This window comes from Triturus cristatus, chromosome 8, assembly GCF_964204655.1.
Source record: "Triturus cristatus chromosome 8, aTriCri1.1, whole genome shotgun sequence".
Classification (NCBI taxonomy): domain Eukaryota; kingdom Metazoa; phylum Chordata; class Amphibia; order Caudata; family Salamandridae; genus Triturus; species Triturus cristatus.
The window spans coordinates 1,198,414,931-1,198,427,990 of record NC_140591.1 but is presented as its reverse complement, the minus strand read 5'-3'; the positions used below and the strand labels follow the sequence as shown (position 1 = coordinate 1,198,427,990).

At 42.4% G+C, this 13,060-nt stretch overlaps 1 protein-coding gene across 3 annotated transcripts in view; it reads right to left on the bottom strand.

Moving 5' to 3' along the window:
* Positions 1–12,491, bottom strand: part of UBE3A (ubiquitin protein ligase E3A) — a 276,799-nt gene extending 264,308 nt beyond the window's left edge. For 2 of the 3 annotated variants that reach the window (XM_085622887.1, XM_085622886.1), the window contains exon 1: positions 12,301–12,434. The gene's annotated coding sequence lies outside the window, so the exon portion shown is untranslated. Of the gene's footprint in view, positions 1–12,300 lie in introns of all 3 variants that reach the window. The other variant, XM_085622883.1, reaches the window with a different exon arrangement.
* Positions 12,492–13,060: the final 569 nt, after the last annotated feature.

Genomic DNA, 13,060 nt, shown 5'->3' with positions numbered 1-13,060 from the left:
GCGCACGGTGCGCTTCGCGCACCGCGCACCCACGTTACGCAGTTCGCGGAATTTTTCCGTTTCTACCGTACGCGCACGCTACGCGCACTCCGCGATTTTTAGAAAAACAATTAAAAGAAATTTTGGCCCTTGGGGGTCCTTCTGTGACCCCCTGACAAAGGCTAGGGGGTCAGGAACTGTCCACCCTGCCCCCTTTTCACGTTCTCCACCTTTGTTTTTCACCCCCTCAAACTGCGAGAGACAAAATGGCGGCCGACACTTCCTGGTTTCGACCGATTCGAATGTTTACTAAGATCTAACAACCAATCAGAATCGCGCTCGCGCACGGCAGCGTGCGCGTACGGTACATTTTACCGTACGAGCACAGAACGCGCCTATAGATATATATATTGATTTAAATGCTATTTTCTCAGGAAATACTGAACAGATTTACACCAGACCTGCAAAAGGCATATCCCTGACCTGAGGACTACCTCTCTGCCAAATTTCAAGTAATTCTGTTCAGCCGTTCGGGCTGTAGCTTGGACTAAAGGTCATATGGAAAAATGCATGGGGAAAACGTGTTTTGGGACCCCCCCTTTTTCTCAGCCCCCGCATGACGAATCCCCCCGAGACTTTCAGGGAAGGAGCGGAGCGGAGCGCCCAACCTATTTTGAAAATTTCGCGAGGATTCGTCAATCGGCGCCAAAGTTATTCCAAATAGAATGTTGCGGATTTCCTATGGAAACACGACCACCACCATATATATATATATATATATATATATATATATATATATATATATATATATATATCAAAACAAGAGTCCGATCAGGCAAAAGGCTGTCAGTCGGACGGTCCGCACTCAGGGTATCGGAAACCCTGTATCTATTATTCCACTACTTCCCGAATTACGGAAATATTACGGACACAGAGGCAATTGCAGCAAAGGGTTTATTTAGGCTGCACAGCAACGCGTTTCAGCTTTCGCCTTGATCACGCTATGTGACAGGCGTTTTTTGCACGTTATTTTAAATGCAGTGTCAAAACATAAAAGACAGACAAAAAACGTTCCAATAACTATGTGAAAACGGCGGCCATCTTGTAATATGTAGTCTTACATTATTATCTTTTCAATTACTATCATTGCATTAATTGTGCATATTTCAGGGGAGAATTAAAGAAATGAAAAAGCAAACAAAATCGATCGACAGTCAATGTACATAGATCCTGGTAAATAATGCACCTTTGTTGTAAACATTCTTACGAAAATTTCATTGAAATAAAGATCGAGTTTGAATCTTGCCCAAGTGGGCATAGGTAACCACTGTTGATGAACACAATGTCTATATTACAAAGATTCAATTAAAATCAGATTGGATCAAATTAAATCCTGCCCCAGTGGGCATAGTAACCCCTGTTATGAATACAATGTCTGATTGCAAAAAATGGCATTAGAAAAAATCGTCATTGGAAAAAATCCAATTAAATCTAAATCCTGCCCAAGTGGGCATTAGTCACCAAACAGAGTTACTTATATTCTGTCCATATCCATATGCAACAGTCGGTCACATTAAGAGATTCTCTTCCAAGTCCATAATATATCATCAATTAATGCTATTATCTCCTCGAAATATCATGATATCAAGTTGTTTAGATAGCCAGCTAACAAGAAAAAGTGCAAAAAACCTGAAAGTAAAAAACAAAAAAAGACCTAATTAAAATCTGATTATCTAAAATCATTCAATTCAGTATTTCCACAGCTACATTTTTACTTATGCAGATGTACAGACAATTCTTCATTGGAGTTTAAACCCAAGGGGGCCATGGTTTCAAGATCTATAATGTATCTAGACTCCAATTTACGTAAAGTTAATAATCTGTTTCTACCTCGGACATTTTCTCCGACAGCATCAATGACTACCATTTTGAGAAATTTCTCATTCTGCATATGAGTGTCAAAGAAGTGTCGTGCTACCGGGTATTGTCTGTTATTGTGGCGGATAGCCCTGATATGTTCCAGTACTCATTTTTTAGCACAATGGATTGTGCTCCCTATATAGGCCTTACTGCAAGGACAGATCAATGCATATACACAATAGGTGGTATTGCACATCAGAGATTTTTTAATCACAAATTCCTTTTTACTGCTGAAAATATTCAGTGTTGTGCAATCAATGCTGTTACTGCACGCTTTGCAGTTCCTACAGCATCGAAAGCCTGCTCTGCCACTCTGTTTCGATCCATTCATACTAGTTACCAGGTTGGGACTTAATTCATCTCTTAAGGACCGATTTTTCTGGAATGTAATCTGAGGACAGTTACTTAGATGTTTTTTGAGATGAGAGTCAGTTAATAACACATGCCAATGTTTCTTAAGTGTCATCCTTACATCCCTTGCTTGCCACGAATAGGTGGTAATAAATCTTAGTGTATTTGTATCCTTGATCTTTTTATCTGGATGTAATAGCTGAGTCCGTGTAACTGCCTCTACTTTTTTACAGGCCTCAGAGATCGTTCTTTTTCCATAGCCCCTTTCCCTGAATCGTTGTATCATAGTCTGTTTTTCTTTTTGGTATCCCGTCTCAGAGCTACAATTTCGTTTGGCCCGTAATAGTTCGCCAAACTGAATACTTTGTATCAGTTTTTTTGGGTGTGAACTCAACGCACTTAAAATACTATTTCCTGCAGTTTTTTTACGGAATAGTTTGGTATGCATACCGCAGTCCTTGATTTCAATTTGAATATCCAAAAATTCAATTTCAGTAGTACTGATTTGTTCTGTAAAGGCCAAATTGTAACAATTATTATTCAGTTTTGCCATGAAGATTTTAACTGAGTCACTATCTCCGTTCCAAATGAAGAATATGTCGTCAATAAAGCGTAGCCACAGGACACACTGATCGAATTCTGCCATCTGTGCCACCACCTGCTCCTCCCACCAGCCCATGACCAAATTGGCATAGCTGGGGGCGAAGCAGGTGCCCATGGCTGTGCCCTGTGACTGGCAATAGACGACATCATCAAACAAAAAGTAATTGTTTGTCAAACAGAACTGGATCATGGTCAGAATCATCTCTGAGTGTCCCAATAATGATACAGATCGTGTTTTGAGGTAATGTTTATGGCTTGTAAGCCAAACTCATGTTGGATGCTGGTATAAAGGCTACACACATCTAAAGTTACAAGTGTGTAGTTCAATTCCCAGTGTATGCCATCTATGATGGTCAAAAAGTGTGTAGTATCTCGTAAATACGATGGTAAAGCGACCACATATGGTCTCAAGTAATAATCAATAAAGCGAGATGTATTCTCCAATAGTGAACCAATTGAAGACACGATTGGTCTACCTGGCGGGTTGAGTGGATCTTTATACAATTTCGGCAGTAGGTATAAGATAGGGATTTTGGGGTAGGGACATTTTAGGTAGTTGTACTCCTCCCATTCTAATAGACCCCTTTCACGCCACTCACCAAGCATATTCCCATATTCTTTGTTGGATCTAGATATAGAGCTTTTATCTGATACGTTATAGCACCTGTTATCTGACAGCTGTCTATAACCCTCTTCCAGATAAGCATGTTTGTCTAGAATCACGACATTACCCCCTTTATCGGAATGTCTTATTACGATGGTTGAGTCAGATTTTAAACTGTCAATGACTAACATTTGTTCGTGAGTCAGATTTTTTTGGTTAAAGGCAGTCTTCTTATACCGCAATTTTTTAAGATCACTTAAAACTCCCCTCTCGAACACATCAATTGCATCACACTCTATCTGTGGCTGGAAGACTGACTTTGGTTTAAAGCCACTCCCTGGATTTACATATCCCTCAATATCGTATTGTTGCAAATCTGCAATCACATTATTAATTCCAATTTCCTGATCATGCTGGGAAGTTAAAATATTCAAGATTTCAATGTCATCAACATTTAAATTGCTTACAGTTACCTTCTGTGAGGCAATCTCATCAGTCACATGTTTTGTATCAAACCATTTTTTCAATTTCAATTTACGCGCAAAATAAAACAAATCTATTCTAGTCTGCGCAAAATTCAAGTTATAAGTCGGACAAAAAGACAGACCCAGTGCAAGTAGTTTAGTTTCTTCCGTTGTCATTGTTCTATGGGAGAGGTTGACCACAGTCATACTTGTTGTTTCTTCCCCCTTGTCGTCATTCCCATGGGGGTTGTTACATCGTTTTTTCCTCCTCTTCTTTGCCTGTTTATTCCGGTACCTCTGCCTCTGCTTCCGCGTCCTCTCCCTCTCTGAGCCCCCTGCACGAGCACTTGTTCTGTCCGACCCTGGTTCATCATGTGAAATTGGGCTAAAAAATGTGTTGACTTTTTCTGAGCTACATTAATGCTGGAATATACTGCCGAAGTCGATGCATCCGATAGACTTCCATCCGATACGTCACTTTCCGATATCTCAATTCTTTCCACTGTCTTAGTTTGATAGATTGGAGCACCCCCTTCTTTATCTTTTTCAAAGAGGTGATCATATTTCTTATGGAAAGTAAGGGTGCGGCCTGAATGATAGTCCTTGTAATCTCGCACAAATTTCCTTTGTTTTTTAGCTGTAATTTCTTTTTCCAATTTATCCATTTTTTTAGATAGATTTTTCATAAATTCATCAATGACTTCTTTTCTAGATACTTTTTCCAACTCAGCCAAAATTACATCAATCTCAGCCAGTAATTTGCAACGGTCTTTTAGGGCATATTTTACTAATATTCGAAGCATAGTAATTGAACATGCATTTGAATTGTTAGACCACTCTTCCAGCATTTCTGGGTCAGGGTCTTCATAAGTTGGTATAGTAAAAATGCGTAGGCCTCTGGGCACTCGTGCAACATCAATTTATCTCTGTAAAGATTCAGCCTCCCACCATTTGGCAAGCTCCTTTCTGTGTAATTTTTCTAGTTGGTTGAATAAAGATTGTATTTTGATTTCTTCTGTGATAGTATTGGTTGCACCATTGGTTCCACCATTATCATCCACCAAAGCAAAAAATAATTTATTGGCTGTGTTTTTACGTCTTGCCTCTAAGGCTGCAGCCATCATCAAAACCCAAATATTCAGCAGTTGCCAATGCTGTTTGTAGGATTTTCCAATCCCGATATCCAAAAACAGCTCCCTTCGCGTATCGAGGGGTTCGCACACAACTTGGTTCAACAAAACCCGGACCGGAGTCCCACCACTCGCATCTAGGAGAACTACACGCCGTCAACTCACAGCAGTATTAAAGATGCAGGTAGGAGAATCTTACCGGGCTGTTTACCAGGGTGTTAGAACGTCGTCTTACAGTGTCTGCCGGTCACAAACCGCCGTTTCACCTTTTCCCAGGAATACGGTAGCCTAGATCCGCTCGATCACCATTGATCCATATCGCGCGGTGTCCTGGCGACTCACTCCATACCGCGGTCAGCCTTCCTTCCAGTAATTTACCAAAACAAGAGTCCGATCAGGCAAAAGGCTGTCAGTCGGGCGGTCCGCACTCAGGGTATCGGAAACCCTGTATTTATTATTCCACTACTTCCCGAATTACGGAAATATTACGGACACAGAGGCAATTGCAGCAAAGGGTTTATTTAGGATGCATAGCAACGCGTTTCAGCTTTCGCCTTGATCACGCTATGTGACAGGCGTTTTTTGCACGTTATTTTAAATGCAGTGTCAAAACATAAAAGACAGACAAAAAACGTTCCAATAACCATGTGAAACGGCGGCCATCTTGTAATATGTAGTCTTACATTATAGTGGGCAGGATTTAGATTTAATTGGATTTTTTCCAATGACGATTTTTTCTAATGCCATTTTTTGCAATCAGACATTGTATTCATAACAGGGGTTACTATGCCCACTGGGGCAGGATTTAATTTGATCCAATCTGATTTTAATTGAATCTTTGTAATATAGACATTGTGTTCATCAACAGTGGTTACCTATGCCCACTTGGGCAAGATTCAAACTCGATCTTTATTTCAATGAAATTTTCGTAAGAATGTTTACAACAAACGTGCATTATTTACCAGGATCTATGTACATTGACTGTCGATCGATTTTGTTTGCTTTTTCATTTCTTTAATTCTCCCCTGAAATATGCACAATTAATGCAATGATAGTAATTGAAAAGATAATAATGTAAGACTACATATTATAAGATGGCCGCCGTTTTCACATGGTTATTGGAACGTTTTTTGTCTGTCTTTTATGTTTTGACACTGCATTTAAAATAACGTGCAAAAAACGCCTGTCACATAGCGTGATCAAGGCGAAAGCTGAAACGCGTTGCTATGCAGCCGAAATAAACCCTTTGCTGCAATTGCCTCTGTGTCCGTAATATTTCCGTAATTTGGGAAGTAGTTGAATAATATATATATATATATATATATTAGCAAGACGACTCCTTCATGATGTCTGTTTCCACAGCAAAGAGTCACGGACCCAAGAATGATGGCTCAAACCGTATTTATTTCACCAAGCCTTATGACGCGTTTCGAGCATACAAAGTGCCCTTGATCACATATATATATATATATATATATATATATATATATATATTTATTATCTACTGGCGGTCGCCAGTAGATAGTTATAGTTAGGACCGTGTTTCCATAGGAAATCTCAAAATTCTATTTTGAATAACTTTGACGCCGGTTGACGAATCTTTGCGAAATTTTCAAAACTAATGGGGCGCTCCACTCAGCTCCTACCCTGAATGTCTCGGGGTGATTCGTCAAGCGGGGGCCGAGAAAAAAGGGGGGTCCCAAAACGCGTTTTCCCCATGCATTTTTCCATAGGACCTTTAGTCGGAGGTACAGCCCGAACGGCTGAACAGAATTACTTGAAATTTGGCAGAAAGGTAGTCCTCAGGTCAGGGAAGTGCCTTTTGCAGGTCTGGTGTCAATCTGTTCAGTATTTCCTGAGAAAATAGCATTTAAAAGCATATAAATATCTATACGCGCGCACCGTGCGCGCACGGTGCGCGCACGTGCGCGCACGGGGTCGTGCGCGAGCGAAATTCTGATTGGTTTTTAGATGTCAGTCAACATTCGAATCGGTCGAAATCAGGAAGTGTCGGCCGCCATTTTGTCTCTCGCACTGAAAAGGAAAGGGGGATAAAAGGTGGAAAACGTGAAAAGGGGGCAGGGAAGAGAGTTCCTGACCCCCTAGCCTTTGTCAGGGGGTCACAGAAGGACCCCCCAGGGGGAAAAAAACATTTAATTATTTTTTTTTTTAAATCACGGGGTGCGCGCACGGTAAAAAAAAAATATATATATATATATTAAGAAATACATAACTTAGCATTTAAAAAACCGTACAAATTCACTTAAAAAACCATAGGTTTCACACACGTTATAGTTAGGAATTAGCATTTAAAAAACCTTGCAAATTCACTTAAAAAACCATAGGTTTCACACAGGTTATAGTTAGGTGGATATTTCTCTCGTAAAAAAACAATGAAATTCCCCCGTTATAGTTAGTTCAGATAACTATAACTCGCGCGACCGCCACTCTATCACAAGGATGATGTCATCAGTGATGTCATGAGTGATGCTACTGACCATGTCTTGAGTGATGTAATATGTGACGTCATCAGCAGTGGATTGCGGGCGCGCGAGTTATAGTTATCTGAACTAACTATAACGGGGGAATATATATATATATACAGACAGATAGATAGATCGATAGATAGATAGATAGATAGATAGATAGATAGAGAGATAGATAGATAGATAGATAGATAGATAGATAGATAGATAGATAGATAGATAGATAGATAGATAGATAGATAGATAGATAGATAGATAGATAGATAGATAGATAGATAGATAGATAGATAGATAGATATTGCAGTGTTTATTTGTCCAGTTGATACGTCTCTGTATTCCTTGCTGAAAGAAGGTCTTGGGTAAGCTCTCAAGCCTTGGATATACTTCAGCTGCAGGATGCAGATTATGTTTAACCTCTTGACATAAGTGTATAATGTGTGCTTGTGTGTGTTTATCTTTGGCACAGTATGGTGTGAGTGTGTTTTCTGGTTTACTCACCTGACTCTAAAAGGTATCATTGATCTTGACCTAATGCAGAAGTTTATGCATGATTAGTCATTGTTTATTTGTATTTCTGTTGATTCTTTTAACAATTGCTGCAGGAGCTGGTCTCCATACTCATTCCTAGTTTTAGGATAGACGTCCCAGATTGTTCTGTGACCCAGAGTTTGCTTCTCCACCAGCACAAACATGCACCGGTTGTTTCATTCATTATTTTAGCTTTTTATTTTAACTAGTTGTTTTAGTTTATTGTTTTTTCCCAAACCCCCTTCCCTTGAGATCATCGAATGAGCACTGGTGTCTATGGTTCAGTGTTCGTCGGATGGTTTCCGGGGCTTGTTGGGGTCCAGTTGCCTCCGCATGCCCAGCAGAGAGAAGAATGCGTTTCAACGTTCATCGTCCCAGATTTGTTCTTTACACCAGTCCCCTATCCTTTCAGTCATATACTAAATGAGCACGTTTTGCTGAAAAACATCAAACCTATTTACAGTTGACATAACAGTATTCATGGTGGTATTATTTATGTCATCCATCCATCTATGGGCTATCCTTTTTAATTCTTCTGGATCATCTCTCTGTGATCCATATCTAGTATTAGGTCTGTCCCTCCAATTCCAACTCCTATCTCTCAAATTACCACTATGCTTCTGAGTCAAAGGTGAGGTACCTGCAGGCGTATTTCCAACAGAATGGGATGCAGAAGGGTTTTGTCCATTCACTAGCCTTGGTAAAAGTTTTACCTGAGGGGTAGTCAATACATTTGGTGCAGATATCGCTTGTCCTGCTTGTGACTGCTGTTGAACAGCAGACGGATTAAGTATTGGTCTGGGTGGGACAGGCAATTGCTGACCTGGTAATGGGGAAGGAAGGATTGGTACATTTAAAATGGGTACTAGAGGTGCATGTCCCTGCTGACCCATCTGTAGTGGTGCATTTTGTGCCTGTGCAGCAGGTATGGGAACCTGTGGGACATATGGTGGGGGGGTTCTCCAATAGTCTCTCTAATACCTCATCCTTGTCCACATGTTCTTTCTCTTGTGTCACATATGTCTTGTTAGTGGTCATTCTAAACTCTCTGTCCATTCAGTTTGTTTTAATTAATCATATGCATTGGCTTATCTGCAACACTCCCTTTTTCTGTTCTCATTCCTTCTCTTTTTGTTCTTTAATTACTAACATTGTAGCATGTTTTTCCCATGTATTAAAACTGTCCCACATTGCTTGTCTGACCTTTTTCTCAAACAAACATTGCTGCAAGTATTGAATTTCATCTAGATCAAATGAACCGTCCAGCGGCCATCTCAAATCCTCAAATCCTTTAGTATATCGATGCCATAGTCTGTTCCACAAGTTCACACCTGTTATGTTATGTTATGTTAATTTCATTTATAACGCACGCGGCCACTCAAGAGTGTCCCGGCGCGGAAGCCAAATGATGGAGGGAAGGAGCTGGCCAGAGCGGCACATTAGGCAAACAGCCAAGTTTTTAACAGTTTCCTGAACAACCTTGGGTTAGTAGTGTTCCATAGTGTGTAGGGCAGAGAAATCCTCGCTAGAGCCACCTTGAAAGAGAGAGAGCTGCCCCCCACTCGTACCAGACGGAACCGAGGGACTACTGCCAGCCGCCGGGAGGCTGAACGCAACAGTCTTTGTGGCACACAGAAGCTGAAGCGATTCCTCAGATATGGAGGACCCAAGCCATGCAGGGCTGTATGGGCCAGCATGAGGTCCTTGAATTTGACCCGTTGGGCCACGGGAAGCCAGTGTAGGTCCAGCAAATATTGCTTCACACTAGTTCTTACGGGGATGTTTAGCAGAGCTCAGGCTGCCGCATTTTGTACAACTTGCAGCTTCCTCAGCTGGAAGCCTGGCAGACCTATATACAGTGTGTTGGCATAGTCTAGGTGTGAAAGAATCAGTGCCCGCATGACCATTTCCTTGGCTGCCCTTGGTAGCAAGGGCAGAAACTTCCTGAGAATCTTCAGTGTACCAAAACACTGTCCGGACAGTTTCTTATATTTGTATGGAGAACCTAAGGTCCTCATCAAACCAAACACCTAGGTTTTTGACTGGCTGACCCACAGAGCAGGGTAGAGGGCAGTTTGTTGGCCAGAGGGCTTCCCTAAACTGAAAAGACCCATACAGAAGAACCTCAGACTTCTCCTCATTACACTTCAGTTGGGCTAAATCCAGCCATTTAAAAACTAAATCAACGGGGTGACGTATATATTAAACAGCAGAGGGCTCAGGGTACTCCTGTAGACACCTTTTGAGGGACCGTGGAGGAGGGAGGGAGCCATACTTGCTGTGATCGATCTTCTAGGAATGACTTGAGCCAATTCCATGCTCGAACCGAGATACCGATGTTGGCGAGGCGAGCAAGAAGCTGAGAGTGTGGTCCCGTGTCGATGGCGGCAGAGAGGTCTAATAAAATCAAGGCCGCTCTGCCAACAACGTCCAGACACTCTGTGATCGCTCCCGTCATCTCCACCAATGCCGTCTCAGTGCTAAACGTAGCCCTAAATCCTGATTCGGCTGGGTGCAAAAGGCCAGGTGTTTCTACAAAACTGGACAGCTGTTTGAACACCTCTTTCTCACACACTTTTTCTATGGCAGGCAGAAATGAGATGGGACGGAAGCTAGCCGGAGTGGATATGTCCAATGATGGCTTTTTAAGTAGGGGAAGGAGTTTGGCCTGCTTCCATTCCAAGGGAACAATAGTGGTCTGAAGGGAGACAATAATCAGGATATTAACCTCAGGATTAACTACCTTCGCCACAGCAGCTAACAGCCTGGCAGGACAGGGGTCCACTGGAGATCCCGATTTTAGCAAATTAAGAATGGTCAGTGAATCCTGGAGAGTAATAAATCCTGCTAAGGAGGGAGATGAACTAGATAGAAGTGCACTGGGACCAGAGATAGTTGTAGAGGGAAGTCCTGCCTGGCCTTTAATTCCTTGTCCCAGGCTGGCCTGAATCATCTGGATTTTATCAATGAAGAACCTAGACATTTTTCGCACCATATGTCAGAGTTAGGAAGAGTAATGTGCTCAGCTCAAAACTCTGAACAATTCAAAACATTTCTTTAGCGTTACTTTTGGACTGGAAAATGCGCTCCACATAATGGCGGCTTTTGGCTATACCAATGGCAGCATAGTAGGCTTTCTGAGCCGTTCTACTAGCAATTTTAGCGAGGGGGCAGTAGGCCACCCTCCAGATTCTTTCCAATTTTTTACAATGCTGCTTATGCTCTTTAAGCTCTCTAGAGAACCAGGGTTTTGAGGGAGAAGTTCTTGCTCGCTTATGAATGTGGGGAGGGGATAATGAAGCCACTGCCTGCGAGATCCAACTCGAGTAACTCTCCAGAGCTCCATCCAGATCTTTTGCGATAGGAGGCCGCGCCTCGAGCAAGGCCAAACTCAAGGCAGAAGTGTCTATTCTATGAAACAACCTGTTCTGGCAGAGGCTACTAGCTGATTTGGACATCAGAATGGTCCATGAAAATTGAATCAGGAAATGGTCCAACCAAGTTACCTTCAGAGGTTCTTTAACACATAGCAGGAAGTTAGAACAGACCGGATCTAAGATGTGACCCCCTCGGTGCGACGATGAGCTAATCCACTGGGAGAGCTGGGTTGACTCAGTGAGTCGCAAAGCTCCCTGGTATTACTCGCCTCCACTCGATCCAAGTGGATATTAAAATCTCCAGGAAGTAAGAAGTTAGAAAATCGAAGGGCCCTGGGAACAATCACGTGCTCTAAGGCTTTCAGGGATGGTCCAGCAGGGCCGGGAGGCCTACAGACCAAAAAACCTCCCAGCGTGAAGTGTGGCGAGATAATGATTGAATAATCAAGAGCCTCTCCATCCCCATTTCCCGAAACTTCGTCACGGTGAAGAGTCCACTTGTCCCTAAAAATGACAGCAATACCTCCACCTCTACCATCCTTGCGATCTGCCCTGGAGATTTTATACCCTCTTGGAATGGCTAATTCAATGGCCGGATTCGAGTACTCGTAAGCCATGTTTCCGTTATGAAAAGTAGGTCCAAGTGGTCATCAGAGAGAAGTTCCCAAATGTCCTGCGTATGTTTGACCACTGAACGAGCATTAATCAGGGCGGCCTGAATGCACTGACTCTTAGTGGTAACTCTAGATAGGTGAGCGGAACAAACTACTTCCGCCTCTTTGGGACAGAGACTAAAATTGCAGTTCTCACAAATCTTATCAGAGTTGTCAAAAACACTCCATGAGTTGGAGCACTTACCCCCCTGCTTATCAAGTGCTAGCAGTTCAGCGCGACTGAATAGGTAACGTGGTCCATGTGCATCCAGCGTGAGACAGGCAGCATGGCTAGCGCTGGCTGCTTCCAGGACGCTGACGGGCACAGACGGGCTTGCTAAGGTGTGCCTTTGGCGCAACAGCGGCGCGTCTGCCTGGCGCGTCCACTGCGCGTTTGCGCCAAGCGCATATTTCAATGCAGAGCACCCAAAACAACTAGAATGCGCCGTGCCTAAAATGGCGGCCTCAGTTGTCCACCTCGGGATTATGCCGGTAGAGAAGCGCGAGTCACTCCTCTAAAGTGCGATAGTGCCACTAGTAATCATAGATGCAAATTCAATTTTAAAACAGATGCAAGTTCGATTTTTTTAAACAGATGTAAATTCAATTTCAAAATCAGGGCAAAACAGGAGATAAAATACTGGAAAGCGCTTCGAGCAGCCTTTGACTAAAGTGCAGAGTACAGCAAAACACAAACTGACACTCATAACTACCAGCTCCTAATGGCTCTGTGTGTCCGCGCCACAGGCTTATTTCAATGCAGAGCCCCCAAAACAACTAGAACGCGCCATGTCTAAAGTGGCGGCCTCAGTTGTCCACCTCAGGATTATGCTGGAAGAGTAGCGTGAGCCACTCCTCTAAAGTGTGATAGTGCCGCAAGTAATCACAGATGCAAATTCAATTTAAAACAGATGCAAATTCGATTTTAAAACAGATGCAAATTCAATTTTAAAACGGATGCAAAT